The following is an 11,886-nucleotide window of genomic DNA, read 5'->3' on the forward strand; positions in this document are numbered from 1 at the left end:
GGGGTCAAAATTCATGGTCATCCTCAGAACTGAAATTCTGCATTCCATCTTAGTGTTTCATTGTGTTTTGTTTTCTAACAAATCAAAAGCTATCTGTATATCTATAAAAATTATGGTTTGATCCACCAATCCCACTTCTAGGAATCTATCCCAAAGATACACTGGCAAAAATAAGAAAAGATATGTGCATATGATGTTTTACTGCTGTGTTACATATAACAGAAAACTGGAAAAATTTAACTGCCCACCAATAGGAAAGTGAATGAAAAAAATATAATAGATAATATTATAAAAATATAATATTATAAAATATTATAAAAATATAATAGATAATATACTTATTGTATATATTAAAAATATAATAGATAATATATTTATATATAAACTATAATATAAACACAGTGGAGTTCTATACACCTGTCAGAAGATGTACAGTATAAGGAAGTTAAGTAAAAATTTTAATGTGTTGAAGTTTGTATAGTTCCTAAAAAGTACATATGCATTTATGGAAGGATAAATCACACAAATTTTTAAATGGTTACCTATAAACATAAGAGAATAAAAGGAATAAAATCTGGGTTTTTTTGAATATAGCTAGTTCTGAGGATTTGACTTGGAACCATACAAATAATTTATAAAATTTAAAAATGAATTAAATTTTTAAAGTGCAATCCCTAAAATCAAAAGAGCAAATGAACACAAGTATATATTCTTAGAAACATAATTCCAAGAAAAAATACTCTATGTAACTCTAAAGGAATTGCCAGTACATCTCTAGTAGGCTATACCTTTAAAGAAAGAAATAACTACAAAATTCTTGTTTTCAGTAACTACGTTGTTGAGGGAAGTATTGACATTATTTTCCAACAGATTTATTAGAAGTTTTAAAAAACAACAACAGGTATACTTATTATGGTTGCATTGAGCGTCAGGTTTTTCCATGCACGAGAAGGTGACACATATGTTAGATCAGCAAGATTTACTCTGCAATCTTAAATTTGGATGTACAGTATCAGTGTACACTTATAAGGTATTTTACTTTTTATTTTTAAAGTGGTTTTTTTTTTTAATGTTTACTTATTTCAGAGAGAAAGAATGCAGGGGAAAGAGGCAGAGGGAGAGAGAATCCCAAGCAGACTCCACTTCAAGCCTGGAGTCCAATGCAGGGCTTGATCTCACAACCCTAAGATCATGACCTGAGCTGAAATCAAGAGTTGACCCTTAACCGATGGCACCACCCAGGCACCTCTTAACTGTTTATTTTGAAATAATTATAGATTCATAGGAAGTTGCAAAAATAGGACCCTTCATCCAGTTTACCCTAATGGTTACTTGTTACATAATATGGTACAGTATCAAAATCAGGAAACTGACACTGGTAAAATGTGTGAATACAGTTCTGTCATTTTGCCACTTGTATCAATTTTTGTTACCACCACTACAATCAAGGTACAGAGTTATTCTATCACCACAAAGATCCTCCTCATGCTAACCCTTCATAATCATACCCACTTCCTCCCACTCATCATCCTAACCCCTGGCAACCACTAATCTGTTTCCATATCTATAATTTTGTCATTTCAAGAATGTTACATAAATGAAATCATAGCGTATGTTACCCTTTGAGATTGGCTTTTTTCATTCAGCACAATGCCCTTGAGATCCATCCCAGTTGTGTATTTCAACAGTTTGTTCCTTTTTATTTTATTCCATCGTGTGGATGGAACAGTTTGCTTAGCCATTCACTCATTTAAAGATATCTTGGGTGCTTCCTATTTGGGACCATTATAAATAAAGCTGCTATAATCATTACCATTCATGTTCTGGTATTTGTATAGACATAAGTTTCATTTCTCTGAGGTAAATGTCCAGGAGTATGATACTGGGTCATTCCATAAGTGTATGTTTCATTTTTAAGACATTGTGAAACCATTTTCCAGAGTGGCAGTACCATTTTACATTCCCACCAGCAATTTGAGAGAACCAGTTTCTCTGCATCTTTGCCAGCATTTTGTATAGTTTTATATATATAATTACACTAGTATTTATAATATATTATATTAATATATTAGTGTACCATATATATATTAAAGCTGTTCAAGTACTCATATAGTGATATTTCATCATGACCTTAATTTGTGCTTTCCTAATGAGTAGTGGTATTCAATATGTTTTCATGTACTTATTTGCCATGTGTATATCCTCCTTAGTGAAATATCTCTTCATGACTTTTATCCATTTTCTAACTGAACAGTTGTTGAATTTTGAAAGTTCTGTATATAGATGTGTCTTTTGTCATATATGTGGCTGGAAATATTTTCTCCATATAGCTTGTTTTTTATTTTTTCTTCTAAACAAGATTTTTCACAAAGTAAAAGTTTAAATTTTGATGGGCTATAATTTATCAAATTTTTCCTTTTCCAAATTTAAGTATTATGTCTATGAATTCTTCAACAAGCTATAGGTCCTAAATGCTTTAGCTATGTATACTTCTTTTTTAATTTAAATTCAAATTCAATTATCCAACAGATAGTATATCATTAATTTAAAAAATTTTTTTAATTTTATTTTTTCAGTGTTCCAAGATTCATTGTTTATGTACCACACCCAGTGTTCCATGCAATACATGCCCTCCTTAATACCCACCACCAGGCTCACCCAATTCCCCACCCCCTCCCCTCCAAAACCCTCAGTTTGTTTCTCAGAGTCCACAGTCTCTCATGCTTCATCTCCTACTCCAATTTCCCCCAATTCACATCATTAATTTTTGATGTAGTGTTCAATGATTCATTAATTGTGGATAACACCCAGTGCTCATTAGATCACACACACACATACACACACACCTTTCTGGAGGCATGCTGTAGAGAAAGTACACACATTGTACATTTACACATTGTATTCGATGAGTTTTATACAGAATACATCTGTGAAGCTAGACCCAGATCAGTAAACAGCCTATTCCTGGGTGCCTCCTTGGTCACTATTCCCACCTGCTGTCCACACCCACCACATCAGTCACTTTGTGGCATCTTCAGAAGGCAGGGATCATTACTGGGGACTCCAGGTAACCCTTATGTGTATTAATCCACTGACTCCTCACCTCACTGAGATGGTTCTATTACTGACCCACTTACAGGTGAGGAACATGCAGGATGAGCTACTTGCCCAGCTCCCATTGCTGGTGATTAGCAGAGCCGAGATTCAACACAGATGACTGGTTCCAGAGTCACACTCCTGAACCATTAAACTGTGCTGCCAAAATCTCACGGTGCCTGAGAGAAACAGTGTGAGTCAAATAAAACTAGATTCTGGAAGAATAGTCACTCACCCCTGCATGGCTCTTTGCCTATAGCATCCATGTGTCCTTTTGTTTGCCTCTCCCTACCTGCTGCTCAGAGCCCAGTGAGGGGTGTGAGGCTCAGAGCAGGGAACGGCTGGCCAGAAGGCCACAGATGAAAATGGACAGTCATGTTTGAGCTCAGAACAAATCAAGAAAGATTCTTGCTCCATTTTGCATGAGGAAACTGAGGCCAGGAAGGGGTTAAATGAATGACACTGTCCCTTCCTCCTTCTGGTGGATTTTGCTCATCGCTGGGGCAAATTTTTCTCAGTCAGTGCCCACGCCTGGACTGAATGATCAGAGGCCACTTGACTCTTTCTTCAGACTCTTTGGTGGAACCTGGGACCTTGGCTGCACTTGTGCAGGTGACAGGGGGTCAACAGAGACTGAGGGACAGAGCCAGCTGCTTTAGGAGGAGGAAATGACAATAAGAGGGCAGTGAACTCTATGCATCTGGGGTCCACTAGGGGATGACATATGAGCTTCTGACCTGCAGGGACAGCCCATAAAACCCTTGGCAACATGACGTTTGTCCTGAAGCCTGGGGTTGCCAGGGACACTTCTGAATTTGAATCCCACCTGATTGTGCACCCCAATTTTTGCTTCAGCAATCAGTTCTGGCTTTTGTCATTTGTAATCAGGGTTGACAGTGACACTGATCACACCAAACCACTGCGTGAATTTAGTAGAATGGTGCATTATTAGTAGACTATTAGTAGAATAATATACTATTTATCTTATGTGGATGTGAGGACATTTTTTTTTCTCTTACCTATGATCTCTTTCTGTTCAACCCTGTTGATACAGATCTAGTAAACATTGATGGGAGTTTACTCCCTTATAAAGAAGAGTAAAAGAGAAAATTATCTTTTTAAAACCCTCTTAGTGTTGAGTGTTTTCAAGGATCTCATAGGACTACAGGCAGGAGCAGCTTAGATGGAGTCATGGGGAGAAAGCAGCCCAGGATCCTGTCTTATAGGTAGTGCAGAAATGGGCTCTCCCTGCCTTCCACTGGGGTGGGAGGTTGCTGCATTCCTTGAGCAGCTGCTGAAGATGCTCTGTGCAAGTATCCCCACGTGGTTAGGGTGCTCCCCAGCCTTTTACTAAGATGGCCATTTCTATGCAGCCCGTAAGAGGTCCTGGAGCTCCCTTCCCTTTGAGTCCGCCCTGTGTGCTCATCCACATGCTCAGAAAGGTGCGTGACAAACACACCGAGAACTGACAGCACACATATCCCCTGAAACCCACCTCCTTCTGTTATCTGAGGGCCCTGGGCTGGTAGACGTACAAGCTCTTCATATTTAAGTGACAGGGAAATACAATAGAAAATTCAGTGCCATAGCTTGTCACCTCGTCTCCTCCTCCTCCCTGCTTCTGATGTTGCCTCTACCACCTGCCCTTCCCCCCACAGTCCCTTCATGCTGGCTCTCCTTCTGGGCATGAACGTCCCACATTCATTGTCCCCTCAGGGCCTGGCACTTGCTCCTCATCTCCCTTGAGACACTCTTGCCTAGATTGTCACCTTGCTCTCTTGTCACTTAAGTTCCAGTGGAGTCATCCCTTTCTCAGAGGCCTCCCTATGCCCTGGAAATGCAGCCCTCCATCCAGCCCGCTTCTGTCCTCTACTGCATTCCCTGGCATCTGCTGTCCACTTACTTGTTCCCATGTTTAATTCCTGTGGCTCCCCACCAAAATGTTAGTGATTTGAAGGCAGGGATACTTATTCCTTCCTCTCACCACTGATGTCCACTGCCTGGGACAGCATTTGGGGCAGATTCATCATTCAATAAACACTTGCTGACTTGTCTCCTAAACTTGAGTTTCCAGATTTCAGTCATTTGAGCTTCATCCTCAGGAGGCTTGCCTTGTTTGTGTCACATCTGTACTAGGACTTAATATTTGTCTTTAAACTGACCTGCCTTCTAACTTTATCCCACACCAATGAAGTTATGGAACTTACATGCTGATTTACATGCTAAACATATGTTAAAATATACACATGATTATTTCACACTTTTTAGTCCATGCTTCCTGGAAATCATGGTGCTCCTCTCAAGTGTATACACACTTTTGGGAACATTGCTGCACCCCAGCCCATGCTTGGCTATTTCTCACAACCCCTCCCAACTTTGCTGTTGTTTCCTATTCCCCTTCCACCGCAAAGTTGGAGTTCAAGTTCATCATTGAGAACTGACATCCTGGTGCAATTCAGAGTTTGACTAGTTTGGCTCTTTGCTGCCAGATGCATGACCCTACATGATCATCTGACCCTCCCCAAAGGCCTGGCCAATGTGTACAGCCCAGACCAGCTCACTGACAACACTGACCATCCCCAGAGACCTGCTGGTTGGGCCAGAGCATTGATGATCACAATTATTTTTTCACTAAATTTGGCAATGGCCTCAGGTCCTTCTCCACCAACCGTGTCAGAAACATGAGTTCTGGCCAAGCCAATTTCTCATATGCTACTTTCAGCCTTAGCTGAGTCAGATAAAGGAAAGGAAGAGATGCAAACCTCTCTAACCTGCCCTGCCTTCAGCTTTGGGCCCATTGGAAAACCCAGATGGCTCTGCCAGGCCAGCTTGGCCTGGTTGTGTGTCCTGCATCACCAGCAGCTGGGATGTTTCTGTAAATGGGATGTGTCAGGATTTGGTGCATATTATTTTTCCTTTCCTATCTTATCTTTGTGTTGTTTTATCTCCTTTTTCTGAATACAAAGCATGGTTTCATCACTCAAGGGACCTTCTCCTTGAATCTGTTTCCCCTTTCTTCCTTCTTTCCTCTCTTCATTCCTTTCTTCTCTCCCTCTTCCTCCCTCCTCCCCTTCCTCCCTCCCCCTCCTCCCTTGTCTCCTTCCCTCCCCACTTCCTCCTTTCCCTCTTTCACTCCCTACCAATGGCCACCAGCCCAATGTACTCTTTCTACTCCTCTTAAGATACAACTTGTTAGGGACCATGCCATCCCTCGCCTACTCTGAGCCTTCTAGACCTCCATGGTCCTTTCCCATCACGTTGGGCAGCCCAATGTTAACCATCCTTACATGTCACTTCTTCTTTTAGTCTTCCTGTCACAGGTTAGGTTAAATGTCCCTCCTATCTCTTTTCAAACATCTTGTACCCCTCTCGATCAAAATCAGAGCATTGCATGGGGCAGTGTGTGTGAAGGGTTGATTCCCTGGTAGGGGACCTTATCTCCTTGTAATCACCACTAGTCCACCCTCTAAATAATCATGCAGCCCAAATAAGAAGTCCCAGAGTCCTGTGGTAGCTTCTCTGGACTGTTAGATTTTTGAGGGAGAAGCCCTGTTCTTGCTCATCACTGGGTCCCTACCACTTAGCAGAAGGCTGTGGTAAATATTCAATAAATATTCATTGAATCAGTGGCTGTATGAATTGATTTTCTAGAATAACTGACACTGGCTGGAGTTTTATGACTCTACTGAGTAATAGAGAGATAATGAAAGGAAAGAGTGAATATACTAGATTCCCCTGTATAGCTGACAAAGTTTAAGTAGAAACAGGTCCTAACATATTCATTGCTAAGTTAGGCTCTGGGTCAGTTCTATTCCCTCCTTCAGTAAAATATACTGGAGTAGGGCAGAGGGGAAAAGGGAGAGAGTGAGAGTATGTGAGGGAGAGAAGGAGAGGAGGAACTGAGGGAGGGGGAGAGGAGAGCAAGGGGGAGGGAGTAAAGAGAGAGAAGGAGAGAGATTTTCATGCTGTTACTGACCTGGGTTTTGCCTCTCAGTTCCACTTACCATCAACAGATGACTGAAAAGGAAACAGTATGATAGTTTTAGACCCCTTCTTTCTTGGTATCTGTCCCAGCTAGCTTCAGAGAAGGATTTTTTACTGTCAGAGAAAGCAGGTCCAGTGGTAGAAAAATGTTAAGGAAATGCATAATGTAATTTTTAAAAAGGAATTTTGAGAATGACATCATAAAATCAGGATTTCTTCCTCTTTTTCTTTCTAATCTGAAAGTTTAGAAAATCTAAAGAAATAAAAGTATCGTATATCATCATTTAAGTGATGTTCAGAGAAAAATTCCCTTCTTAAACATGAGTACCAATAAAAAAGGAATTAAAAAAAAGGAATTAAGCATCTAACTTGGTTTGAAAAAAATAACAACAAACTAAAGGAAGAAAAGTACAACGAAGTAATGAATAACACACAAGGAGAAATGATGGCTTACAAAGCAGAAAGTTAAAAAATGAATTAAATATATCCAAGTTCTGATTCTTTGACTAAAGTGATGAGAGAGATATGCATTAGTTATCTTAATTTAAAAAAGAGAGAGAGAATGCAAAAATATACAAATTAAAAAAATTAAGGGAGGTATGCCTGGGCGACTCAGTTGGTTAAGCCTCAGACTCTTAGTTTTGGCTCAGGTCATGATCTCAGGGTCCTGGGATCAAGTCCTGGAATCAGGCTTCCTGGTTAGGTGGGGGAGTCTGCTTGAGAATTCACTCTTCCTCTCCCTTTGCCCCTCCCCCACTCTCTTTTTCTCAAATAAATAAATAACTCTTTAAAAACTTTTTAAGGGAAAGTTAAAGCTAGAGAGGAAATTAAAGAATCATGAGAAACTGCTTTGTTCGACTCTTTGTAAATGTATCTGAACACTTAGATAAAATGGATAATGTTCTAGAATCCTTTACCAAAATTGAAGTGGGAAGATAGAAAATCTTAATAAACCAAGCACTGTAAAAGAAATAGTGAAAGCTGTCAAAGAGCAGCCCAGGTCCAGATGGTTCCAAGTGCAATTTTTGCAAATCTTTCAAGAATAAATCATTCTAGTGTTACTTAAACTGTTTCAAGGCATAGAAAAGAGAAAAGCTTTCAAATTCTCTTCATGAAGCAAGCATAATATTAATACCAGTCTCCATAAAACTGCACAAAAGAAAATCACCATTCAATCTCACTTACACTGATGCAAAAAAAAAAAAAATCCTAAATAAATTCAACGGCACTTTGATAGAAAAATATACTATAACCAGTGGAGTCTGGTCCAAGAACATATGGATGATTTAATAATAAGAATGGCTTAATAGGATGATTTAATACTAGAAAATATTTGTTGTTTTTAACCATGAAGTTGCATGAAAAAAATCGGAAATTCATCAAATCTTTTAAGATGCATTTTAGTGTTTCATATTTTTTATTTTAATATTTTTGATTTTATTTATGATTCAAATCATAATAGTTTCAGTGTTTAGGGCTTCTCGACAGTCTTTACCAGATCTTCACTCAGTGAGAAATTGAATAGCTTTGCAGACTGGCCTTTGCATGGGGGTCCTGGGTCTGCTGGTTGACCCGGTTTCTAAACCGGCACAGGTGAGCCTCGGGACTGAGTGTGTGAAAGAGAAAGAAAGCCGCTCAAGGGTGCCCATAGAGGCCCTGTCTCCCCCCGCAACTTCTCTCTGCTCCCACAAGGGACAGTCAGAGAATCCATCTTGCCAGCACTCCGAGGGGTTGTTTTCGATTGTCATGGAGCTCAGTGAAGTGTGCCTTGCCTCTTGTGGGGGGGAGGGGCATCCTACAGGGACTGGTACTTCCACAACAGCAAAGGTGGCCACTCATTTCTAAGACATTTGAAATGGTTATATTTTTAGATGCAGTCAAATAGTGCACTCAATAGTGACAAATGACAATGACCTTGAGGTAAAGGTTACTATATTGGGGATGAACATCATAATGGATTTCCACAACCACTTTGGCTCAGTGATGGTGTTGCGCTGAATTAATGAGAGGGTTGCACCAATTTTGAACATTTCCCCCTACCATTCTTACTTGTGTATGTGATAGATATCAGTGTATATTGATGGAGACACAGAGAGAAAGAGAATGGGGAGGGAGTGAGAGGGGGAGACTTGTTTTATTTTTCGGAAAAGATCAATAATTAAGGAACCTGCTGGTTACCTGATTGTGGTTTGCAGAGCAACAGCTGCTTCTCAGCTGAGGTGACCCCCACCTTGCACTCGGTGGCATTTGCTAAATCCTTGCTCACAAAAGTGCTGGCCAGACAGAACACAGGCAGACTTACAACATTCTGGGGGGGCTGGGTACATACTGCGTCATATCTCTTTGGACACCTGGGCTTGTCTTCAGTTAGATTGTCAGCATACCCTCCCATCTATCTGCTAGTGCTGTGAGGACAGTGTGTGCTCCAGTTTCTACCATAAGCACCCTATGCATTAATAGAGAAACATAGCCATTAAGGTCCTGGAGAATTCGCTGTTCTGTTAGGCCGGCTGTATGGAAAGCCAGCCCTGAGACACAGAACTCAAAGCCCACAGAAGCAGAGGGGTGTGTGGAGTGTGGCACTTCCTAGCACCAACCCCCTCCTGTAGCCTGGAATCTTCATTGCCGCTTCTCCAAGGGTTGGTTGTCATCTTCTCCTTAATCTTTTCTGGGGATGCAGTTTACACTGCAAAAATCAATCCCCCCCTCTTTTTATTTATTTATTTTTTTTACTGTAAATGACACCTGCTATTGTTTTGTTTTCTATTTCTTTGACATAGAGGTGTCGAATATCTTTTCAATATGCTCATAATGGTCAATTGTATCCATTCGTTTGTGATTTATTTGTTTACTCAAAGATTTTAATTTATTTATTGGCGGGGAAGAACAGAGGGAGAGGGGCAAGCAGACTCCTTACTGAGCATTACCTGGGGTGGATCTCATGACCCTGACATTGACTGAGGCGAAACCAAGAGTCCGATGCTCAACCGACTGAGACACCCAGGTGCCCCTCATTCCTTTGTGATTTAACTTTACATTTCCTTGGCTCCACTTTTTTCCCTAATTGGTGTGATAATGTTTTTAAAGTTAACTTATAAGAACTTGAAACAGTTTTACCCTTATAAATTTCTTCCTAGTATTATTGAACTAGAAATTTGTCATTCTCTAACTTTTACTTCTTGAGCATTCTTTTGTCCCTGTAGCCCCCAAACATGAGATTCCCCAATGATGTCATTCTGTCCAAAATTGGGTAGCTCTGTAGGAAGCTGGCTCACTATTAGAACACCTACTAAGGCTGACACTTGCCTTTTGTCTTCTTAGTGGAAGGTGCTGACCCCTACATCTCTAGGTCACTGTGTGGCTGGGTTAGAAAGCTACCTTGTTCCTCTGATGGCAGCTTTCTCAAAAGACCAGGTATAGGCAGAACAGCCTCAATTGTCAAGGGAGGAGCATTTTTTCAAAATGTGCTGTTTTTTAAATGTTTACAAACAAATCAGCCTTGCCTTTTTGTAATCGGATAGATGGGGGGAGAAAGAGGAGGAACAGAGATGGCGGTTCTAAGTCTCGAAGGGAATCAGCCCCCACAAAACATGCCACTTTGCTGTATAAATCACCTTTGGGGTGAGTTCAAAGGTTTTGATTTCTTGAAATCTCTTACCTGTTTTAAAGCTGAGTCTCCCCCAAAATTCATTTGTCATCAGTACCCTCCTTTCCCCGAAACTTTAATCTCTTCTTAGAGACAAGCAGCAGGTAGCACAACCATGCAGTTATTGTCACAAAGCTATATTCCCCTCTATTCTAAGGGTCCATTTATCTTTCCTAAAAGTTGTTTTTCTATAGGTGCCCTGTCTGTCCCCCCTACCTCTTCTAAGAAGTCTTTTGTTCTCCCAAAATGCCCCTCTGCCCCTCATCTATTGAGATGGTATGTAAGTCCACATTCCACCTCTGAGTCACATTCTTCAGTGAACTCCTATGTCCATAAGTGAATAAAAATGTACTGTTTCTTGATAATCTGCCTTTTGTCAGTTTAATTTGCAGATTCCTAAGTACTGAATGTCAGAGGGCAGAGGAAAAGCCTTTTTCTCTATGATAGTCTATAACTCGGCTGGTGATAGAAGGAGACCTGCCTGGGCCCTCTTGAGGCCAACTTGCCCATTTCCACCTGGGGAAGAGACTATGCACGAGTGTCTAAGGCACCTAAGTTTCAACAGCCACAGTGGATGGCAGGGAGAAACAGTGGTTGTCATGGGACACCCCCAGATTCCAGGTTCCTCACCAGCATTGGTGAAAGCTGATTCCTTTGTGACTGAGTAACCCCTGGGATTCTTGGATAATCCAGTCTGTGTGGGTTGAAACCTCAAGAGGGATACACTGAACCAACTGTTCACAAGGCTTATGCATACTCAAGTAATGAGAAAAAGTAAAGTGATTGACATACATTTGTGGAGTGGTTCAAACCAGTTAAACCAGACAGCTACTGGCTATCCCTTCCAAATCTTGTTGTCTTCAGACTGAATACTCTATTGTCATAAAATCTTCTTTAAAATGACTTAAACTGGGGTGCCTGGGTGGCTCAGTCAGTTAAGCATCTGCCTTTGGCTCAGGTCGTGATCTCAGGGTCCTGGGACTGAGTCCCAAATCAGGCTCCCTGCTCACTGGGGAGTCTGCTTCTCCTTCTGCCCCTCCTCTGCTTGGGCACGCACTCCCTCTCTCACTTTTGCAAAAATAAATGAATAAAATCTTAAAAAAATTAAAATGACTTAACTTCCTGGCACCCTCATCATCCTTCTCTTGTTCATTGCCAGT

Source organism: Mustela lutreola, chromosome 2, assembly GCF_030435805.1.
Source record: "Mustela lutreola isolate mMusLut2 chromosome 2, mMusLut2.pri, whole genome shotgun sequence".
NCBI lineage: Eukaryota > Metazoa > Chordata > Mammalia > Carnivora > Mustelidae > Mustela > Mustela lutreola.